We start from the raw sequence: 24560 nt of genomic DNA, 5'->3' as shown, positions 1-24560 counted from the left end.
CCCGGTGTGAGTGAGGATTGGATCCTGATCAAGGGACCTTCCCCGGTAATCCCTCCGACAGCGTAGATCGGGGATGCCTGACTTCACTGGAATCACTTGGCACACACCTGGCATTGAGGGACTATCAATAAATTGCCAACCCATGTCTGTCTATCTGTTGTTTTGGCCTACAAAAGAACTGAAACACTCACAGTACCCAGCTGGCCTGTGACAATGGCGCCATGAACAGGATTGAGGATGGAGAGTTTGGAGGGGAAGAATGGTGCAGAGGGGGCAGAGAAGTGGGTCCTGCTGATTGCTTTAATAGAAGAGGTTATGGTGTTAAGAATCCAGGGTGGGATAAAGAAAGGTTGAGACCTACCTGGAGTGTTCCCTCCACAGTTCTCTGTCAATGGGCTGCATTCACTGCCGTACAGAAAGACAGACCAAGGAAAGGATGCCTGTCCTGGCTGCTGGCAACCTGCCTAAGTCTGGGGGCAGAGGAAGCCACTCAGCTCCATCAAAAGATCCAATCACTAGAGGGTCGAGTAACCCAGACTGAAAGTGAATTAAGGGAAGAAAAGGATTCTAGTAGTGCTTGTGCAGCAGTCAGAGCAGTGCAAGACTGACTAGAGATACTAAAGCATTGGGAGGGAAAGATACTAGTCACACAGACAATCACCGCCCTTGAGCAGAAGATGCAAGTGGCATGATCAGTAGAACCTTCCCCTGAAAAGGTCCGGCAGTGTCTTTATGGTGGAATTCCAAAACCTGAGCTGTGGGATGACCCAGAGAGTAAGGGTCTGTATGGTGAAATGGCAGAAACTAAGCCAGGAGATGATGAGTATGTGAGGCTTGCAGAAGAAGCCCACAAGATCCCACCTCCTTATGCCCCACTGGCCCAAGAGAATTTAGGAGGACAGTTAGCCCAAACCCTTCCCGTGCAGGGCCACAAGGGGGAAATCTCCAGATGGAGGCACATACCTTTACTCGCACAGAAATCAGAGAATTACAAGAAGGCCAAACTGGGGGAGCCAATAATAGACTGGTTAATTTGAATGTACGGTGAAGGAGCCTCAGCAGTATCTGTGAGTTGCACCAAGGCAGCACAATTGTTTCTCCGCCCTGAAATCCAGTTGGGTCAGTGGGTCGGGCAGGACCACAACAGTAATCTGTTTTCTGCTGCAATACAGGCGGCTGCCACAGGTTACAGTAACATGGAAGAAGAACTTAACCCTCCCCCACAGGCATGAACTAACTTAGAGGAAACTATCCGCTGTCTGTATCAGCTAGCCTTAACTGAAATCATTTGAGCAGAAAACTGGAGGCACACACTAGATGAAGAACTAGTGACAGAAGCCACGTGGAGGAAGTTCTGCCGACAAGCACCAACGGAATGCACCTCAGCCCTACTGGCCTTACAACAAGAGTTAGTAATTCACCCGGGAAGAAATGCGATCTGGTGGTTGGTACAGCTTCTGCCCATCTTGCAGAAGCTGGGGCTTCCCAAACTAATAAAAACTGCCAAGGCCATGGCAGTGACCCCTCAGAAAGATGACCCAGCAGGGCCCCCCAAGTCTGGGAAAGTGGGAAATGAAAGGGTCGAAAGGTAATATGGCAAGTTTGGCAATGCGACTTTATAGGCCCACTTCCCTACACCCCCAAAAAGTGACAGTATGTGTTTGTAGCAGTGGAAGCAGTCACCGGAAAGATGTTTGCCCACGCCTCCGCCAAGGCCACTGCAGAGGACACCTGTGCAGCACTGGAAAACCTGTTAGCCATCTACCCACCTCCCGTAGAACTGCAAAGTGACAAAGGTTCACATTTTCACAACCATCTTGTGTATGAGTGGGCCGCAAAACATCATGTGCTGTGGCCCTATCACACTCCTTATCACCCACAATCTAATAAACTGGTAGAATGAACCAACAGTATCTTAAAGTGTAACCTGCGAATGGCTGCTAGTTCGGCCCTCAAGGACTGCAACCTGCACCTGGATCGCTCAGTTAACTGGACCAACAATCAGCCCCACGCTGGAGTGTGGCAAGGCACTGTTTGTGTCTGCTACTTTAAGGGCCTGGAGCTGGCAGATGCCTGATGAGGGTAGCCATTTTGAATCTGGGGCTGCCCATATAAACAGGGCAGTTCTGCTGCTGGAGGCCAGGCAACAACACCGCCTGGCTGGAGGGCTGCTGCTATCATCTGGAGGTAAGGGAGGAGCTGTAGGGGATAGTAAGGAGGTTCATGGTCCTGGGTACAACCTAAAACTGCACCCTGCCAGAAGCTCCCAGGAAATGCCAGGCCAGTTACCACCCCGGTGAAAGGCAGGTCAGGGCACCTTAGCCCCTAGCCCCCAAAACCAGGTGGGTTACCCCTTGTTTGGAGGGTTTGGAGGGTGGACCCATGGAGAGAGAGAAAAGGCCATAGACTCACGCCTGTCTGGACTTCCCCTGACTGGTCAATGCTGGGCCCAGGACTGGAAGGGTCAAAGGGCCAGGGGTGCACCATGAGGACTGCCCAAGAGCTGTGCACCTGGGGTTCCAGCTGGCCTGGAGGTGGGCCAGAGATAGTGAGCCGAAGGTCCCGGGGGGAACCACACCCAAAGGGGAAGCAGTTCAGGGAGCTATGCTGCCTGGTATGAAAGTGGAATAGACTGCCTGAGGCGAGGAATCCAGGTGGGGTTCAATTAGGAGGATTTTGTGACCCAGTTTGGGGGGGCCAGTGATGATGAGAACAGCTAGATGCCATCTGTGAGGCTTGGGCTGCAGTGTAGGGGAGGAATGGAGCCACAGACAGTGCCCCCTGGCATTGGGGCAGGAAATGGGCAGCCTCCTGCTTATTACATCCATTAACCAATTTATTTCAACAAGGTATGGAGGGCAAGAAGGCGGGCGGTTAGCCCAGAAACAGGTGGGCGGGCCACAGGGAAACTGGCCCCAAGAAGGCTCCCTGTTACATGGAGGAAGCCCCATGAAGCAAGCCTTTGGTCAAAGTGGGCCCCGCGAGCCAGCAGTGGAACACTCAAGGGGTGGCTGGGGGAAACTCCAGGCAGGAGACCAGGTAGTAGTTAGGCATATGCAGGGGGACAAAGGGGAAGGGGTGTTAATGGCACGGGACACATATAACACACATAACTCATGCCATCTAATGGGAGCCAGACTCCATTTTTCCTTGTTCCTGCAGATTGGGTCCATCCACGGGCACAGCAGTAGTGGCCTCGGGGTTCTCTGGAGTCATCATCCTGCTCCAGAGCAACATTGCCACCCTCACCCAGCAATGAAGGGGTGGAACGCCATCATGATGGGACTGCTAGTCGTTTGCTATTGTTTGACTAATGTGGAGCATTCCCATGCTCCCACACCCCAGATCACACCCACTGCCAAGGCCTCAGACCCACTAGAATACTGGGAGCACCCAGCTGCAATCAAAGAAGTGCAAAACTGGCCTTTCAGTCGCCAGCGGTGGATTGTGGACTGGCAAGGAGGAATCTGTCAATGTTACTGTGGGACAGGGAGGTTGCTCGGTTTCCTCCCATATGCCAGGATCGGGAAAAATGAGTGTGGGACAGGGGAAGATTGTTGTGATTTCTTCCAACGGCCCTGGTGCTATTATATTCTGCCAGCAGGTAAGCTGCCCACCCTGGGCCCCGATGTGACCACTGCCACAACCCCACCTGCAGCTCAAAATTCTACAACCACCTGGAGCCCAAGGAGGCAACCAAACCCTCCAACTCCAACTCCATGGGAGATGATAATTCCAGCCATTCCCCTGCCTGATGACACTTTAGCAAAATGGTGTACAGCTCACCAAATACACCAGTCCTCCAAGTACAGCAAGGTACTGTGGTGGTTTAAAAATGGTTCTTATGCCGTCAAGTGGTGGTCCACGGAATGGGAGGCCAACACGTCCCATATTCTGGGTATTTTGTGGTTCCGCCATATGGAAGAGGGGGGCATGCTCATGGAACTGAATACACAATAGCTGCATATCACCAATCACCCTGGGAAAATCTGCAGGGCACAACCCTGGTCAACCCAGAACAACTGGCCAGGGGGGCACCATGCCAGAATCATTTCTGTAAGATACCAAAGCCATAGACCTGGGCAGTGTGCATTTAAGTACACAGCTGGGGACACACCCGAGTGAACATACTCCTTCGACCAGCCCAACTGGGAGATTTACCAATCCCAAAGGGAAGAAGGAAGATGTTTAAACACCCGAACAGAAGAACCCCTTTCCGTTTTTTACATTAAGCAGGGATGTACGTTGTTAATCCAGAAGGAGCCACTACAGGTGTACCCACTACCTCGCTTATTTAACATCACTCCCTGGTGGAGGTTCCAAACCAGGGCTCCAGTCCTCCTTAATGCCTCCTTGTTCAATGCCCGTATCACATTTAACCCCAAGCAATGGTTTGTCAGAATAGCATTTCCTAACTCCTCTCTCTGCCAGCACTTGGTTGGCAGAAAATATGCTGCGCTGGACCTGGCCAACTGTTTTCCAACCCACAGCTCAGCCTCCAATCACCCAGAAAAAAAGAGATACCCTAGACCATGTGTGGAATGGGCTCAATTCAGCCATGGGAGTTTGGAACATAGATAAATCCCAGAAAAACACCCAAGGAATCATGAATATATGGCGAGCCATAGGTTTTCTCACTAAGGGAGTTATGATTGATAACATGGCCTTAGAATACACCCAGTTAGTGGCAACCATTGGCCGAAAAGCAGCACAAATAAGTTACCTTTTGATGCATGTAGCCTTCCAAGCCAATGCTAATCAAACCTGGAGCACTGCTTGTGCTCAAGTGCAGCTTTCACTTAATCTTCATTTTTCCCAGGTGATAGGTGATCTCAGACACAAAGAATGGCCTTTTGGTTTAGCGTACCATGGACTACCCCCAGTTTTAGCTCAACGGTTAATTTACTGAGACACATGGAGCACATGCTGGGAGGGGTGTAGCAAGACAAAATGCTTTTTCATCGTACACGGGGTAGCAAATGGTACGTGGTCCACCACCCATCTCTTGACAACAGGACTAGAGGGTGGGTGCATGTGGGGTGGGGACTTACATCCTCCCATTTGGGAAATTTTAACCCCCGACTGTCCCAAGTATTTAGTCCAATCCCCAGTGTACCCTGTAAATGGCATTCTAATAGGCTTGGGAACTTTATGGAGAGGGTGGCCTAATAGTTCCCACAACATGGTTTCTGTAACACCCCTACCAGCAACTCCCTATATTACCCTAGCCCAGCGAGTTTGCTGGGAAGGTCCTGTCTGCTTATATCATCCTAACAGCATGTTTTGGACCTCCTGCACCAGCTGTTGTGCAGAAGCTCAAGATTTCCCAGGGGCATCAGCTACCCTATATGTCCAAGACTAGGAAGCCTCCTTAATGTGGCCGAAAACCCAATTAGAAAGCATCACCCTTAACCTAAGCCTTCCAAAATCCTGGGTTAAAGATGTAGACATGCCCCAGCTAAAAGAATGGGGTAAAGCAGTGGCCCACATACAAGGTTTGTTCAAAGATGCCCCAAAAGGAAAACAACTTGCCCTCATAGCTCAAGAGGGAGGGCGAATTATTAAATGCGCTACTAATATTCCCCCGCTGTGTAAGTGGTATGAAGTGGTCTGTACTGTGCAAATGTATACCTTTACTAAAGGTGCTGCTTTTCCTTGGTTTGTAGGAGTACTAAGTTTAGTCATAGGAATATTATTATTCAATATAATCTTTAAATGTTGACGTTAGAAAATGAAGTTTAATACCCATGCCAAAGTAAATGTTGTTGCTTCTGCCAACCATGTATACGCCACCTGGCAGAAATCATTTGTAAGCCTTACCAAATGCTCCAAAGAAGCAAGGGGTGGATTGTGATGGCAAGAACCAGAGGGATTAATAAGCAATAAATTTGTGCTTCTTGGAGGTATTTGGAATTTTTGCCTAATATAAAGCTTGTAAGTCTGTAACCTGCAAATGTAACTTGTCTGTCATACATTTAACCAAAATGATAAAACTAACTGTTCGTGGAACTAGGGTAACAGCTATAGGGCAAGATTGTGAGTGGCTCTAAAGCCAACAGATTAGCATAAGACTAAGTATAAAAAGTGCGCGTGTCAGGTGACCAGCAGGAAGGAGGGAATAGAACGGTCATTGCTGTTCCAGCCCAGACTCCTGGTGTGAGTGAGGATTGGATCCTGATCAAGGGACCTTCCCCGGTAATCCCTCCGACAGCGTCAATTGGGGATGCCTGACTTCACTGGAATCACTTGGCACACACCTGGCATCGAGGAACTATCAATAAGTTGCCAAACACATCTGTCTATCTGCTGTTTTGAACAGCGCAGTGGCTGATACCCTCGCAGTGCCCAGTTGGCCTGAGACTGAATAGATCCATCTATCGGTTGCTATTATCTGTTATTTACTATTAGCTCTTTAATACTGCATTATCTGCTTATCACATTTATCTTTCTGTTAACTGTTGTGTGTGTAAGCTTTAATAAATTTGCCTTTGCTACACTCCCAACTTTGCTTCCTTGATCCGAAACTGAACCAAACAGCCCAGTGGCTGATACCCTCGCAGCGCCCAGCTGGCCTGCAACAGAACTGATACACTCACGGTGCCCAGCTGGCCTGTGACAAGGGGGAGCTGTCCCAGATCCAGGGCAGCTCCTCCCACCCCATGGAGAATGGGGCTTAGCCAGGGAGCATTTGTAGCTACCTGCTGCCTGAACTGACCAGGAGCAAACTGCTTACGGCCAGGGTCTAAACATGTGCTTCAACACATTAACTAAATGTGCCGTTTTTCTAGTATGTATTCGTATTGGTACTTGTGAGGGAGAGAAAGAGCCAGCAGGCTCCTTGGCTCCCAGCCTAAGCGGAGGGCCAGTGGCCCCAGGTCTGCAGCCCCAAGGAGCCAGGCAGAAATCCCCCTTACCCAGGTGTGTGGGGAAGAGAGGGGCTGGGACTTGCTTCGCCAGCATAAAAGAGAGGCCGGAGCCGATAAGCGAGAGTGATGCGGAACCGGAAGGAGGACGTCGAGGTGGTGGAGCACGCCGGCGCACGCTGCAAAGGACGCTGTGAGCAACGCTGAGTGCCAGTAGGAGCCTCTGGAAAAGGGCAAAGCCCCAGCGGGGTTTTTGAACCCAGTCTGCTGGCCCTTGCAGGGCATAAGACTGGTTATTTACCAACCAGGAGCGGACGGAGCCCGGCTGAAACTTGGTATCATAAAGACCCTAATAGAAGGGCACTATTTGACTCTGGGTACCGCAGTCCCTGTAATAGGGTTGCAGCTCAAGAGTGAGTTTTAACTGTGATGAGGGAAGCTGATTAAGCCCTCCAAGGGGGCTCGTCGAAAACCAAGAAGGGGTTTTGACCCCTGGGAGGGCAAGCAGGTATTGGAAGATGGCTGCAGACGGCTGGAGCAGCCGCTCCAATCAAGGGAGCCCTCTTGATCGTAGTGCTTGTTTTGATTTTCATCTTTCTTTTGTGGATCATCTGAGGGACGGGTGGATCCGCGGCCGGACCAGATAGTCAGCTACCATCCCGGTGGAACGGGCGAGGGTGTAGGGGTGGCAGAGCCCTTAGAAACTTCGGGACCCACGTGACGCCAGTGAGATAATTGGACTGCACGCGTTGGACAACTGAACCAACTCCGTTAATATCAAAGTCATGGCGGGCGAAGGAGACGCGTGTGACACCCCAATCAAAGGTGAGGATATACTAGGCGGCTGGCAGGCGGCGCCTGCACAATCCGCAGACTCGTGGGGACCCCGACAGTACTAGCAAACAGTCCAGTAGACTAATTTAATGTGGAGTAATTGACACTTACATGTAGACGATGACCCTTCACTACGCATTAGATTAGTCTAATGCACGGTACAGTTTCTCATGTAGCTACAACTAATTTGTCCCTACTTTGGCCCTGTTTCCCCTGAGGCTCCTCTCTCTAGTCCTTAATCTTGTCCCCTCTGCCAAGTTCCTACAGCTAACTTGCATACCTTGAACCTCACTCTGATTCTTCAGGATTTCCTTCTATCACCTGTCTTCAGCTTCCTGGCTCAAATGTGCCTGCTTGCCACTTTTCCCTATACCTAGCTGTGACCCCTGGAGCCCCGTTTATGAGTTCCAGGGTGATTTGGCTGCTAAGCAGTTCAGTAGTCTCCCTGGAGTAAGCAGCATAGATCTGCTAATCATGCTCTATGGACATGTTGAATATCCACAGGACTTCCCTTAGTATGTTCGCAAAGATTGCTGCAGAACTGTTCTTACCAGATCTATCAGTCCTTCAAGTAACATTCTTTTCAGAAGAACATCCTGAAGAGGTACCTCAATTGCAGCATATCACTGCTATACAAGATGTGCTGGAGAAAAAAAATACAAACATATTTTACTTTTCACATCCATTAAACAGGATGGAAAATCTTATTCAAAAAGGAAACATTCAGACATGTCAGCTTGTATGTCAACTTCTGTTCAGCAATTTCCTCATACTTCATCATAAGCTTGACTCTTATTATAAAGTTCCCTTTGATACCCGAATTCAGTCCATAGACCATGAAGAGCCATCTACTAAGACTATAGGACAAAAAAAGCTAACAAGGACAAGTTAAGCAGCAGAGCAAAACTTCAATAAAATGATGGCAAATAGGGATAAAAGCTGATATTACCCAAACAAGATCACAGCAAAAGCAACCAGTAACCAGAGTGAATTCAAATGTTAATTTTTCTGCTACTTTCTGTCCCACTGCTTGGGCTTTGTGCTTACAGCACTGAAATACCTGCTCCCTAAAGAAAAACAAGGGCTGGAGTTGGCATTGTAAACCTTCCAATTAACTCAGACAGAAGTAAGCAACTTACAAGAGTCTCTGAACAATATTTAGGTCATGCAGCCTTCCAGAAACATTTCTGAAGAAACAGCAATATGGTCTGAAGTACAGCCTGCTCAGCACCACGACAACATGAGAATGAAATACATGGACAGTACTGATGCCTTGGAACTAACCAAAAACTTATCTGTCATTAATATGAATAATTTAATTAACCTTAACTTTCCAGTGTGACTCATACTAGTAAAAGTTCCATCAGAATTGTGCAGAATCAAGACATGGCTATGCTTAATTAATTACATGGAACTTAATGGGAAGAATAAGCCCAACAATAGATTTGTATAAACAGTAGCAAACTGATTGAGTTTGAAAGCTAGAGGAATGTTAGCACCTCTTGAGGAATAAACTTGTATTATTTGATACACCATTAATGCTCTTTTTGACAGTAGAGAGAGAGAGAGAGTTAACTGTGTTAGTCCAAGGTCAGGCAGAAGGCAGGGCAGGGTGGCACATCACAGACTCTCTCATTCTGAGAGGCATAAGCTTTTGTAAGCGACAGCCTACTTAGATGCCATGAACAGACTGATATTATATGATTTTCCAGTTGCATAAGAATGAATGTATCTTGCAATTAAATACTTACGTATTTTTCTCTCCAGTGCAACTCGGATAGCAGTAGAATACTAGAATTGAAGCATTAATGGCATTCATAGCATCTGACAAAGTAGGCTGTCCCCTACAAAAGGTTTTTAACTATAGTATCAATCATTTCTTGATTAAAATATCTGTGTCTGACAACAGTGAGCGAATTAAAGGTACTGCAACGCATGAAAATGTACCATTCCAAGGAAAAACAGAAACTAAGGAGGATCTGTGTGATTTACTCACCAAAGGGAAACTAAAAACACTGAATTAAACCATTTTTTCCTTAATTGGGAATTCTTATAAAAAAGAAGAATTTAGAATATATCTAAATTCAGCCTAAAGTCTAACAAACAGAAGAGGGAAAACTGGGGAGAGAAGCTGGGGAAATATCACAAAAGGGAAAGGGCCTGCTCATATAGTCAGATCCATATTTCCACAGCAAACTGTGGAATTTTTACCAAAAAAGTCCTATATTGCCATTTCCATTCTTTCAACTTCCCTATTTGTTTGGCATAATATTAACATTATAGTACAGTATTATTAATCTCTAGGTGCAGCTAGAGCTACTGGGAAAGAAAGCAGCTTATATGAATTGTCAAAAAATTGCAATCTGATGGTACACTGATAGCAGAAAAGAGAAAGCTTTAAGTGTAAGAAGAGTAATTTCCATATCCAGGTCAAGAAATATGACAAACACAGAACTGTACCTAAGTCTGAATCTAGACTGACAAGTCAAGGAAGTCTAAGGCTGCTGGGCTCCATTGTTTTACCACAGCCAACAAAAATACTTTAAGCAGGCCAAAAAATGACCGGAAAATAAATGGTAGCTTATTAGACAAAAGCAAAAAGCCCAGTAAAGGCATCAGTAAGCAAAGAGCCAGTATCTTCCTACTTCCTTTGACAGCCTGGGAAGTCATGGATCCATATCTAATCATTGGTAATAGAATGAATTTCTTTAAAACCCTTCTCAGAGTCAGTAAGTCAGGATGAAGGGCAGGAAAGGAGGAAAGGCGGATTTGTTCCTCAACATGCTGTTCCAACACTGTGGGCACCTATAGTTTGATCTTAATCTACGAGATTTTAAACTGCAAAGGAAATTAGTAATTCAATTACTTCCTGTTGTGAAGAACCTATTATCAAGAGATACCAGCTGTGGCAAGGGGCCCCTCAGAACCGAGTCTCATCTTCGGCCCACCCACCTGTCTACGGGCAGTCTGCCCTGCCCCGCTTGCCATGACTTGATGTATAAATAACTGATGTAAAATGCCGGATGCTGCCCATTTAGAGCCCCGGTGCCTAGGGCATTACACATGACTCCAACCTTTCTTATACCGTGTCCCATGCTGTGCACATGGCCTCATAAGTGAGTTATATCACTGGCCCGGGGCCAGGCCAAACTCTGCCCCGTGTAGGGCCTCTAACACAGGGGTGGGGAAAATGCGGCCCAGGAGCCAGATGCCGCCTGCCAGGCCATTCTATCCAGCCCACGGGGCCCCTAAAAAATTTAGAAAATTCATATTTATCTGCCCTGGACTGCCTGTCATGCCGCCCTTGATGGCTTGCCAAAACTCAGTAAGCAGCTCTCTGCCCAAAATAATTGCCCACCCCTGCTCTAACATTTAGCTCAACCACTCTGCCCTTCACAGGGTCTTTTTCATACCACCCCCTCTCACAGGGTCTCTTTCATACCACCCCTCACTGAGCCACTCCCAACCCACCCTACTTGATGACTCTACATGACTCTTCAGGCTTTCCTACTGACTCTTCGGCCAGACCACATGCAGTCCTTCAAGCTGCCATCACACAGACCCTACTCAATGTGTCTGCCAGCCACTGGGCTGAACTCAGCCACTAGCCCCTCTCTAGCTGGGTGGTGTTCTCTCTGTGGCTGCAGCCAGCAGACTGCTGGCTCCCCTGAGGGCCTGAGCTAAAATGGAGGCTGCTCAGCCCCATCCCCCTATCACAATTCGCTCCTGCAGTCTTGTGGCTATGTCATCAAGTATGGCCCATACCTGCTGGCTGCCCTGCTGCCTGCTCTCAGCCCTTAAAGTGGCAGGCACCAAAGGTGTTCTACCACACCAGCATAAATTACTTAGGATGCCCACTAGGGTGAATATCCATCCCAGTTGGAAATACAGGATTTCTGGGTGCATTGCAGACAGAGGACAAGCGGGGCATGCTATGACAAGCAAACAGGTCAGCTACAGTGCCTGCCTGGTCGCCTACCTGGGACACCATGTTGCTTTCCTTCCAGACTATGCCTTGCACCCAGGACATTCATTTTAATCTATTCCCCACACCCAGGAGGATCTGCAAGATATAATCACTTTTTTGTCAACACATACACACGCACACATACTTGCATGGTACTGCTTGATTATGCTGTGTATACTGTGCAAACATTTCACAGGAAGTGCCAAACACCTTTAAAAATAGAGCTTAAATTAGCACTGTTAAATAATTGCCAAAAATAGAAAAAAACTGCTTGAAAAAGAAGTAGGGACATTGTTAGGAAAGACATTCGTTCTCCAAATTTGGCAACTACTGACACTACCACCACCAAACACTGGAAGTAGTAGCCAAATGCCATCCTTTAAGAACCACTGAAATCAGTGATGCATAACATATCCGAAACCACAATCCACTTCTCATATTGTGACACAATGTTAAAAACTTGATAAATTAAAATTTTTGAAAAGAACAATTCTTGGACTTTGAAATAAAACCCTATTAACGTCTGTAATGGGGCCCCTACCATGTTATTAGGGAGACTGGGTAGTTTATGGTTTAGGGTCTCACTGCTACCTTCCCCCCACTATTCCTCATTTTCACCTCCATCTCTTTCCCTGTACATCCATGCACTCCTTGCCTATACTTTACAGTGTGGTCTGAGTTGATGGGTCTCTGGGTACTGCCACAGTTTACATGCAAGCTGAGGATGAGAAGCAAGACAGCTTTTGAGTGCAGGTGTAGACATAGCTGGATGACCCAGGAGGCAGAAGTGAAGAGTCATGTGACCCAGAGCCTGGTGCACGCTCAAGCCTTAGGCCAGAGAGGGGCAGTCTGCCTGGAGGAGCTGCCAAGGGCAGAAGCACAGATGGTGGCAGAGGGAGCTTAGAGGAAGAGAGGTTGGAGACTTCCACAGAAACTGAGCTAAGTACTTTGTACACTTTTCTGTTTTGTTTTCTTCCTATGTGTAGCATGCCACACAGAGGTGAGGTGAACCCCTGTGGGACACTGCTATGCCCAGGGATGGCATTGGCATTTTAGGTGATTTTCATGTCTTGTTTCTTGGAGCACTGAGTTGTAACTGAAGGGGAGGCAGAGACCACGGAAGTGGGGTAACTGGGGACACCCTGAAAGTGAAGCTCAGCTGAGCAGGCAGAGCATGAAGACTGGGATACAATTTGGGACTATTAGAGTATGACATGGTGAATATCATGAGTTTTGGGACCTAGGAGTCACAAAGCTTGAACAAAGCTGAAGACAGGCCCTGGATAGTAGGCCCCAAGCTAGAAGGCTCAGCTAAAATATGTAGCAGGCTTACGTTTTCAGAGCTTGGGTTGACTCCCAGGATCAAAGGTCTGCTGTTTGATTGGTGAAGCCCACCCACCAATCTGGAGGCAGCACAAGAGAAGTAATGCCCTGCCCTTCTCCAAAGGGAAGGGGCAAAGAGCAGCTGGACCTGAATCAGAACTGCACCAGTCATGTCCGGAGAACTTTGGGGGTGGAGTCCCTGAAGAGTATAAAAGAGAAATGTGTTCAGCATGCTAGGGAGAGATAACAAGGGACAGTGAGGAGAGAGGAGCTCCAGAGACAGCCATTGTCAGGACCCCACTTGAGCTTCAGCAGTGTGTGAATTGGTGCATGGGGATCGACCTCTAGAAGCAGCTTGAGGCAGCTTGAGCCTGCAAACCTAGCAAGCAGCTGGGCAGCAGGTGTACAGATCCGCACATGTAGAGCTGGCCCTGGGAACCTTAACTATCTTGCTCAGTGTATTAATTATTATATATGTGTTAAATTATATGGTTTATGTGAATTGTGGGATATTATATGTAGTATCATATGCTAAGCTTTACTGTAAATATTTCATGTTTTATCTTAAGTATTTATTATAGTAATAAATTGTATACAGTTAAGCACTTGGTCTCGGCCTGTAGAGAGGAGAGGAAACTGTTCTGGTAGCTGGTCCCTCCATCAGCACCCTGCCTGACCCCCACCACTGTCACTGGAGGACAGGGCACACCCCTCTGAGTGTACCCAGGCTACGTGTAAAAGTGAGACAGGGCTGAGAGCCTGAGGGTACAGGCTCTGGAAAGCCTCTGAAGGCGGGAACCCTATAGTGACACCCAAAGGATACCTACAGTGTCCAACTGCTAAGATAATTGTGACTTTCTCTCATTATTCTAATTTATTTTTATTGCAGTAGCATCTTATGACAGGCACTTTAGAAACATAGAACACAGACACACTTTCCACCTACTTAATTTTTTTTTAAAAGCCCTTTCTTGGTGTCCTGGCCTTCATGCCTCTACCAGGGAAGAAAGAAAGAAGATACTACTTTCCTTGCTATGGCAAAGTTATCAGGATGGACAAATTTCCTGTAACTAGCTATGGAAGTTGGTGGGTCAGATCCTGAGCTGATATAAATGGCAGTTTATACCCACTGATGGTCTAGTTCAGTATCCTGCCTATTTTCATATTATTAATGTCAAGCAATGAGGTTTTCAGAGTGCTGTAAATCAATGGGAACTTGGGTCCACTTATGCTGGAGATAAATTTGATCCATTTTGGGCACATCTGCACATGAAATTAGTATGCCTGAATAAACTCTGGTGCAGGTCATACCAGAATGTATTGTTCACAGGCAAAATGTTTACATGTGCTCCCAGGAATGGAGTATGTTCAACCAGAGCAGTGCAGCCCTAGCTAGCAGTGGTCAGCCCACCAGTCTGAACCTGCTCTGCCCCAGCTCAAAATGCTGCGGGGGGCAGGCTTGGGCATAAGCGAGGCTAGCTGGTAGGCAGCCCCCACAGTGTAGCACCTTCATGACCCAGCCAGCCTCAGTCACCAACTACATGCAGATAACTCCACCACAGGATAGTATTTGTGTTGGGCAGTACTATCCTACTGTGGAATTAACTAACTTTCTCCGGCCTAATAGCGCTGCACGTTTAAGCAGTGACACTTTACTGCAGACCTAATTAGTCAACTCTTCAGTAAAGTACATGTGTAGATGCCCCCTTTTTGTTGTACAAATCACCCCAAAAGAATCCTAAAAATGCTAGGCCATTTGTCTGCAGAAACATACATATAGCTCTGCATCAGTGTAAAGTCTATGTACGGTATATAGAAAGAAAGGTTGGGAACTGTTGCATGTTGATTGCTGGCACTTATCTATCTTAAGATGAACCACACAGAATCTGCCTATATTATCTCTCTAAGCTGTTCTATGTGTGTTTGTTTACAACATGCATAAGTACACGAACACTATCAGTTAAAACTTTTTATTGTTTTTTTAGATTGATTTAGCAAAAAATGCAGTGCTCATTTTGGTAAGCTAGCAATAAATATCATTATACTTGGTACTGACACCTTGTATAATTTGAAAAATGATGTGACTTTTGAATAAACATGAACATGCCATAAAAGAGGTGTTCATACATTAATTAAAAAAAATCAAGTCTACAGGCTGGGTAATGAGCCAGAAAAGAGCTGGATTTTTAAACATGTATTACAGGGCATGAATTATGTCCCTAGCTATTTGAAAGCATTTATTGCCTGTATTTTAAAAAAAGAACTATAGTATCAAGGGCTATCTTCAGAAAGTCAAGGAAAATGTGCAATGCAGATAATATATAGAAATCCAGTTTTGGTGTGAGAGCATCTTAAAAATAGGCACGTTTATACTTATTAAATATATGTATTTGTGGGCTAGGAGTTTGTTGAAATACTCCAGAGTCTATACTGTGGCCTTTAATGGATTTTTGGATCAATCTACACTACAGACTCTGAATTTAGGAGTTGGCCCTAAGAAGAGGAAATAACATGACTTCAAAATGCACTGGAAATAGCATGACATTCAATACATGTATTGCCATATTTATAAAATGTATAGTGTATTACTGGGTTAATTTTTTGGGCAGGTTTCAAATACTGTATTTTCTCACATACAACATGCACTTCCCCCCTCTCCCTTAGCCCCTCCCCCCCAACTGTTGGAAATTGTAGTGCACATTATGTCTGAGAATTATGGTAAAAGCAGTTTCTACAGTTACTGGGCAAAGGCAAAAGTAAAATTTGCCCATAATTCACAGCAGAAAAATGTAAACATTAAGTAGGTTTGGCTCCCTAGCTGCTGCTACTCAGTTACTTGCAAGGAAAAATTTCGTTTCATTCTGCCTTTCAAAATCAAGATATATATTTTATTCCAGAGCATGTTTATGAGAAAATACGGTAACTCAGGACCAATGTAAAGCTAATCCATCATGGACACAACAGCATGAAAGAAATACTGTTCCACATAAGCATTAATATGGACAATCCTGAATTTACACACGAGACAAAGACAATGGAAATGATACATCTTATTTCATTTTTCAAGTGAAATGTAACCACTGCCTTAATTTCAGTTTCTCAACTCAATACAATTTTTGCTAAAATAGTAAACAAAAAATATTAAACTTAAAATATTAGCCTTTTATGTACCAAACACTAGAATGACAGGTTAATATTCTTAGCCTGTGGAAACAGATGTCACATGATTGATGTTAAGAATGCTACTCCAACGTATACCATCTAAGGATCTGGTCAAGTCATTGTGCAATGGTAAAATACACAGAAAATATCTTAGCTATAAAAATGTACAAAATTTTATATACATACATTACACACAGCTAAAGCAAAATCACACTGGTTTTCTGGGAATAAATGCATGCATATATTTATCTGCCAAAACATGTATGGTGTGTGTTAAGGTTTTTCATTGCATTTCTAGTTCTTTTATGCACTGATTCATTGCACATGCCAAATATGTATGTAATAAAACTGTATATTATGTAAAAAAGTTATTTGCTAACAACTTACAGAGAGGAAGTCAATCAGGTCAGTGGGAAAACACAGAACAGCAACATGAAGGACACTGACACAAGAGCAGTACTGGGTAAATGATTTAGTTAAAGTTTTGCCAGAGACCCAGAAGGTAAATTTCCTTTCCTGAACTAGATGGACATGTCTCTCTTGCATATGCCTCCCTAAAGATTTCCCAGTATCCAAGGACATCAAATCCATTGAGTCATCAGGCCATTTTTCATTGAATGATGAGCTTCAAGACATGATAGAAACAGCTATGACTAGTACTGCTCATAAGTAAAATATTTTATGTGAAGTTTTACAAGTAGTTTTATAGGAGTTTGAATTAATCTAGAAGGGAGCCCATTTTTCAACTCCATACACTTCTTTGCAGAAGAAAGGAACTTCAAACTTTTTCATATTGAGGGCCACATTTTACAAAAGATTATTTTTTTGACCACTCTCTTCCATTAATGCCAGTAACTGCAGAAAACACTTCCCCCTCATTTTCAGACACATTACATTTCTTTGGCAACAATAGCAACTGCTTACATAAAATAGCAATTTAGCCGAAGTTCATCCATCCCCTCAGCTATATCATTTTTTTTTTGCCTTCTGCAAAAAGAACAAATCAGCCTTTCGCATTTCATCTCCCCTACTCTCCCATAGCTCATAATCCTCCTTCAGCTAGAAACAGAGGAGGAATTCTAGCAAGCAGATCTCCATACCCTGCAGTCTGGGTAACTGTGCTAGTCAGATTTGAAAAGGCTTAAATTCATCTGAACAATTAAAAAACAAAAAAGTTATTTTTCAAAAGCTTATAACTCAATATCCCACAGTTGTATTTACTCATTCTAAGGTGAATTCTGTACTGAGTTGGGGAACAAATATGAAGTCTCCTTAATACAGGTGTGTATCAACTGCAGCAAGGATGCTCAGCCTCCAGCCCCAAGGATGCTCAACCTCCAGCCCATGGGACAAATGCAGCCCGCAGAGCCACTGGATCTGGTGCAAAGGGCTCCCAATGGGTTGGGAAATTTGACAACAGGGGAACAGTGGCCATTAAAATGGCTACCTTCCCCCCTGCCAAAATCTCAAACTGCAAGTGCTACATGTTTATTCAGAGCTAGGCTGTGCCTTCCCCTACCCACGAAGCTGAGTGTAGCAGGGAGCTGGGTTCTGGCCCCACTATGATAGCCTCTGCTGATGAGCCTGTCTTGGAAGTCCGGTGGCAAAGAGTCACCGCCGCAGACTCAGGCCCTTTAAATCTGATGTCTCCGAGTCTGGCAGGGGCGAAGCAGAATCCCAGGGGACCCTAGGAGTTCAGGGCCAGCGGGAGAAGAAAGGACTGCAGGAGGCAGAAGAGGAGCGTTCTCCTCTACCTGGAACCTGTGTGGAAGCACGGGCTGATCATCACTGAGAAGCCTAGAGGACTGCCTTTACTGCCACCATCACAGGGAAGGAAACACTAAGGAAATATGATCGCCTCTTCAGACTAGTAGGAAAGCGGTAACCTATGTAGAAAAGGGGGGGGGGGGCGGGAGCTCAGACCCTACCCTCCAAAAGTATGGACTACCCCTGGAAGAGGGGAATTAAAATGCACTAACTGGGTGACAGCAGGGAGTTACAGGCAAATCACTGATAGATTGAGCTGCTGACCAAGTCCCTGGAGGAAGCATAGGAAGGGAGCCAGCCATCCAGCCCCTGTCTGGGAGTGCAAGCACAGCCCTGAGAGCAGAAAATAGAGAGAAGTGAGTGGGACAAGAGATGGGTTGAGAAATGACATATAGTTGTATACTAATTAGATGTCTGATGGGAACAAGATGTGGTCCATGGAAGGTGGCCAGGCTGGACTGATTAAAGAAGCTAAGAAGAGTCTTGCTGGGTAAGTGGGAAGTCTGTCATTTCTCCTTACAGTGATGGTGCTGAGGATAATTCTTGAGCACCATGAGCTGGCTAAAAGACTTTAAAGGGGGGGTATAATCAATAACCCAGAACTCGGGATACTGACCAGGAATTCTGGAAGATATTTGTTGGCTCCAGGTATGGACTATATTATGAGAGCCTGGTAACCTGAGAGTTGAAATTAAGAGAAGATGGGCTTACCTGTTTGGGGTCAATTCTGCTAATAGAGGCCTTGAGATGCTGTGAGTGAACAAGGATTATGCAGGTAATGCAGGTTGGACCAAGAGGCAACCTAATGTTTCCTGAACCTAGGGTGAAACAAAGAAGCCATTAAGTGGATCCTGAGGGTCCAGCGTCACTAACTTTCATCTTAACAGAAACTACCTATTAAAGTACTGAGCCTCAGCCAAGGTGAACCAGAAGGAAGCTGTAGACCAATCAAGTGAAGAAGGCTGAGACAACAAACATTCAGATCTGTAATTGCTAAGCACACCATGTGAGTGATGGAACAGGATGTAGGGGAAGAAAGGAGCCATGGAGAACATCGACAATGAAGATTAGCAGAGGGAAAACCCACAGGGTGGACATTCTTTCTGTCCACAACAATTCTAGCAAAGTCATGGCAGACAAGAAATCAAAGAACATATGAGTGTTGAACCTAAGTGGGAGATCAACTAGCTAACCAGAGAGCACGCTGCCACACTGAGCCATGCCCCCTTTTACCCCCACAGGGCCAAGTTAGGACTGGGCCATGCTTCCTTTTCCTGTGTAGCTGGTTTCGGGTTAGGCCGTGCCCCCTCTCCCCCACAAGGCTAAGCCATGCCCCTTTTGCCCTCATGGGGCTTGGCTGAGGCCAGCCATGCCCCCTTTCCTCCCTTGTACGGCTGGCCCATGCCCTTTTCCCTGGGGAGCTGGATTCAGGCTGCACTGTGGCTGAACCATGATTCCTCTCACCCTATTCTCCTACCCAATCTGCTCCCAGGGCTGGGTGAGCCCCCCTTCTCCCCTGCAAGACTGGGCTCAGGCTAGACTGCACCCCTCCACATGGCTGGATGGTGACCATTGCGCTGGTCCCAGGCACTGAAGGGGAAACACCATTCAGCCCATGGTTGGACCAGACACTGTGCATCTGGCCCATCAGACAAAATGGTTGAGCACTAATTCTCAACCAGTGTACCACAGTACCAAGGGTCACCAGCAAATGCTTTAAAGGGTACCATGAGGTGCGAGGACACAAGCCAGGTGTGAGGAGATGAGCAGAGCAGGCTCAAGTTTGATTCTGCTTGGCTTCTTCCTCACCCCCACTGCCTGGCCCCTCTTCAAGGAAGTAAGCACTGTAATATATAAACTATTTTTTGCAAGTGGGTAATTCACAGAAGTTATGGATGGGAGCCTCAAGTCCAATAAGGGGGCTTCAAGCCCAAAATGGTTGAGAACCACTGTGCTATAGATATTTTTAGGAAGTTTTTATTTGGCTACAAAGTACTTTAGAAACCTCTGACTGTGTTACTAATGTGCGTAACATACAGATTTATGGATGCAGGCAAGCCACTCTGAAAATACTTGTTATCTGGTGGCTCACATGAGCATAACCAAAGTGTGTGCATGCCTGTAAGCATGACAAAAATTGGACTTCTGATTGCCTAAAGTAGCTGCTCTGCATGGAAAGCAATGATATCATACCATTACTCAAGCGATATGTCCTGTAGTGGCATTTCTTTCTTTTACATGAGTCGGAGGAAAAATTCTGAAAGTTGGCACAGCATGAAAAGTCTGGTAGTTCCCACAACAGCAAGGTTACGGCTGCAGAAATAAAAATACCTTCCTTTACTTGCAATAAATCTCTCTGAAAATGTTTCTGAAGAAGCTTAACTTTTACCTAGACCATCCTAGCTCCAAGTTATATCCAGATTTAGATTTAGATTTAGATTTAGGCAAAATTGCAATATAATAATAATAATCAAGGTCATTTTAGGGGAGAATTAGCCCTCTCTATTCTTTAAGTAAGCGATTCATTTAAAACATATGATCTAGAAAGTTTTCCATTTCATCAAATCCTACTAATAGAATTCCCCAATCCAGTAGTTTAAACTGCAAGTTAGAAAAAGTTGGGGAAACATTTGCTTTGGCACCAGCAGGTTCTCAGATTTTTCCAGTTGGAACAATGATAAATGACTTAACCCTGATCATTTTTCTGAAACCTGACTTTTTTTGTTTGACATTTATTTACAGTTTCTATAAACACTAACACCTATAAAACATGGTTTACTGTTTGATTGCTTGGCGGACAAGCAAGCCTTAAATACATAAATTATGAGCACCTAGTTAATGAGTGACATGACGGACATGAAGTTTTATTTACCATTGGCATGAGCTTTCATATAAAATTAGTGGCATAAGAAAGCCAGGTTTTGTGAATGCACATAGTCATACCTATTCATGGCCTGACTATTTTTTTTTTTAAAAGACTTGACATAAGACTGTGGCCTATGTGTAATTTCATTGCCTGGAGCAAGGTTAGGGGAAAGCTGCTCCATCTGGCAATTTCCCTTTGACTGGCACATAGTTAAACAATGATGCAGTTTGACAAATTTCAAACCCGGCTTATGAAAAAATAACATAAACACAATAGTCACTCTGAGTAGATTGTCCACCTGTGCAAGCGGGCATGAAGTGTTAAGTAAAGGCTGCTGGTAATGAATAAAGATGCAGTACATAGTTGGATTAGGTCGTTCCAAATGTAAATCACTGTCAGATAAAGCACTTGTGTTTACATGTAGCATTAATATTTTGATCAGTATGTTTAAGAGAATTAGCTTCTTAATGCAGATGTTCTCATTTGGCCCTTCGCACCCATTGCTTCAGCCAACTCCTTTACCATCAGTTATGTCAACATGTCATAAATCTTCAGCTGCTTTAACTTCCATTTTAAACAAAGCTTTGTTGTAAAATTTGGAGGCGTGTTTCCTCTGAGTTTCATTTTTGGCAAATTTTTTGTTATTTTGTTAAGAATCTGACACATTAATGTCCAATTAACCATCTTTGAGTATCTTACTGACAAGGATCCCAGCAGCAATTGAATGCCTTTTTATTGTGAGAACCCCCTACCCCCAACCAACCAGCTGTATCCATTATGTGAACAAGTAGTCTTTATAATCTTGATGCACTAACAATAAATGCCTTCCATTTAGAGGAAACGGGACATATGTCTCAACAGCTATACTTGCTGTGTTCTTTTCAGACTGAATAGAGTAAAGGTAAATACACACACAATGGGGAACTGCAAAATACCAACCAGTGAAGTGTAAGAAGTCATAAGCAAATAACGATTTTTTAAAAGGAAAATCTTTTAGCACATAAAAACAATCTGAATCTTCATTGGTATCTTTATTCATACACACACAAAAAGAAACCATGTGACAAATGACAGCCTGGGCACAGGGCTATGACTCTGTTCTTCAGTTATAGTGATAATGCAGCTGCATAAACTTCACATATTTACAGTTCACAGAATTCTGCATGAAAATTGTCCTTTCTTCTGTAATTTTGCAACCTCTCAAATTTCATTTTCTTGGCTCCAAATGAAGTGGAGAGTATGATTTTTGCTTGGGAACACATAATGCTTAACTGTACGTTGAGTTAGTTTTTGCTCAAAACCATGCACACCTTTATGAAGTATGCTGCACAAAGTGCCAAGCTGACAATGAAAATTGCAACAGTTAACTATTTGCGTTTCATCAAAAATATTTTGTACACTTGTAAATAACCATGTAAGCCCTAAAATTCAAGTATTCTTGACAAGATAGTTTTCTAGCTACACTTAAAACTTATTCAATAATTTTCTACCAGACATTTCCATTCACTGCAATTGTTAACAAGAATTAAAGCATTCTCATAGTGCATGGCAGTGGTTGGGAAGGGTATGGTCTGAACCCCATCGGACCTCTGGCCAAGGTTCTGAGGAACTTTTCAACAACTATGTCTTTGCGTTTTCTTAATTAATCATTGGTTTATTTGTAACTGTCTTAAAGGCTTTCAACAGACACCATGAAAGAGAAAGGTAGCAGTGAAGGGAGCAAGATCTCCCTATTACACACATTTAGGTCCTCTAAAGATATAATCATGGCAACAATCTGCAGCTTCTGGTAGTAGTTTAACTACAGCAATCTGCTGCAAAGACACATTAATCTATTTTACGCAATGACTGGGAAAAAGCCTGTAGGTCCGGTAATTTTTAAAGGATATGGTGCAAGCCATTCTCCACTGCCAAAAGAGTTAGTATGTCTAGATAGTTACAGTATATCTGTCTGATAATGATGCCCCAAAACAGGAAAAGCAGGACAAATGGAATTAGCCATGTCTATGATACTCTTGGTCTGCTATCTGGTACCATGTAAACCAGTATAGCCTGTTCCATGGTCAGGTTGTCAAGCGACTAAACCGGTGTCCCCACCTGGGCTAGCTTGGGCAAGGAGGCTGTGTGGAACACCCAGCAGAACTACAAACAAGACCTGTCAAAGGGTGGATGAGCTCCCTGTGGGCCAACAGACATCTATACCTGGAGAAGAGATGGGCGCCATTAGGTCACTTTGCCCAAAGAATCACCAATGATGCAAAGCAACTCAACTAACCTCATAATGGACTGGTCGAGCCCTGGATGTGGAGGAGGATTGTTACAATATCTAAGGTCCCCCCATGATCACAGCAGCCTAGGGACTGACTTGACTTGACTTGATGTCTATGTACCCCTAAAGTAATCCATGCAGAAAAGCTGCCACAGGCTGTTTCATTTTCATTGAGAGAATAGGCTTATTTTGGGAGATCATTTGATTTTTCAGTCACGTTGAGATTTTCACATAGAAAGCAAGCAAGCAAACTGAAAATACTAGCTGAAGGCAAAGAACTGATCATTCTGATTCCAGTCCAGCAAAGTACTTAAGCACATGCTTAATAGCTGACTAGCCTTATTGAAATTTCTGTACCTGGAGAAAGTGCTTGAAAGGGAGACAGCAAAGATGACAACCTAATCCTAATGACAATCAACCTGCCAGAACTCTTTTCTTCCTCTTTGTATTTTGTTTATTGCCTTACTGAATGGTTTTATTCACCTGAATCTTTGTAGCCATACATAATCTTCAAATGAGTGGATGCAGTGAAGTGGCCTCTTTCTCCAACTTGCCTTAATTTAATTATTTAATATTTATTGTCTTAATTAAAAATAATAATGGCCTCAAAATTGCAATTATAAATCACAATGCTCTTGTGATTATCTACATTTTATCATGAAGAAGGAAAAGGGCATATTTGTTTGATTGAACAAACCACACCACATTCTTCCCAAGTATCACTGCAAAATCCTGTCTATGGGGTGCTGTGGAGGATGTTTCCACTTCTGGTGCTGGCATAGTTACAGAATTCAGCATGTATACCTTGGTGTCTGTAATTAAAGTTATCCATCAGCATATTTGCTATAGTCATGTTTGTGTGACATGTGCCTTGTACCTGGAAGGAGGAGTTAGATGACTAAGATGTTCGTGGATTTATGCACAAACAAAAATGAAAAAAAGGAAAATATGTTTTCTGGAGTGGAACTTCCTCTCATCTTGCATATCCCAGGGTCCTCCAGAGAGACAAAGTTTGCTAGGAGACTCTCTGGCATGTAACTTAGGCTCCCATGCTCAGGGATGTTTAACATAATAAAGAGAAAACACTGTAAAGTTGCCCTCTCCAGAAAGTTTAAGAAAAAAATTCTTATTTTCCCCAAAAGTAGTGAACAGCACTGCTCACCTGGTCTGTCGCTCAGATTCAGAAGCCTTTTTTTTAATGAACGGTGACACTAAAGATTTTATGCTGCACCATAAGTACATTTAAACCAACTTTGGTGGTGTATTGCTTTGTTCAATATGAAACCCTAAACTATAGCAATTGGTCCAGATTCAGACCCGGATCTGGGCTTGTGTGAATGAATAAGCACATGAGCAAGACTTTTTTTTTTTTTTTTTTTTTGAGTGTATAAAGACTTCTGTGGGTATAGTTCTCATCCCTTCCTAATTCTCACCCAGGTTCAAGTTTGGTTCTGGATTAGAATGAACTCAAAATCAATTATCAACAGCACTCAGTTCTAACACAAATAT

The 24560-nt window shown here is 44.5% G+C and overlaps 1 long non-coding RNA gene across 2 annotated transcripts in view; it reads right to left on the bottom strand.

Moving 5' to 3' along the window:
* Positions 1-24560, bottom strand: part of LOC149855759 (uncharacterized) — a 183292-nt gene that overhangs the window by 11145 nt on the left and 147587 nt on the right. The window lies entirely within an intron of this gene.

This window comes from Crocodylus siamensis, chromosome 11, assembly GCF_052110815.1.
Source record: "Crocodylus siamensis isolate JL-2025a chromosome 11, ASM5211081v1, whole genome shotgun sequence".
In the NCBI taxonomy this organism is placed as follows: Eukaryota; Metazoa; Chordata; order Crocodylia; family Crocodylidae; genus Crocodylus; species Crocodylus siamensis.
Note: the sequence above shows the minus strand (reverse complement) of the source record. Positions and strands in the feature narration are given on the sequence as shown.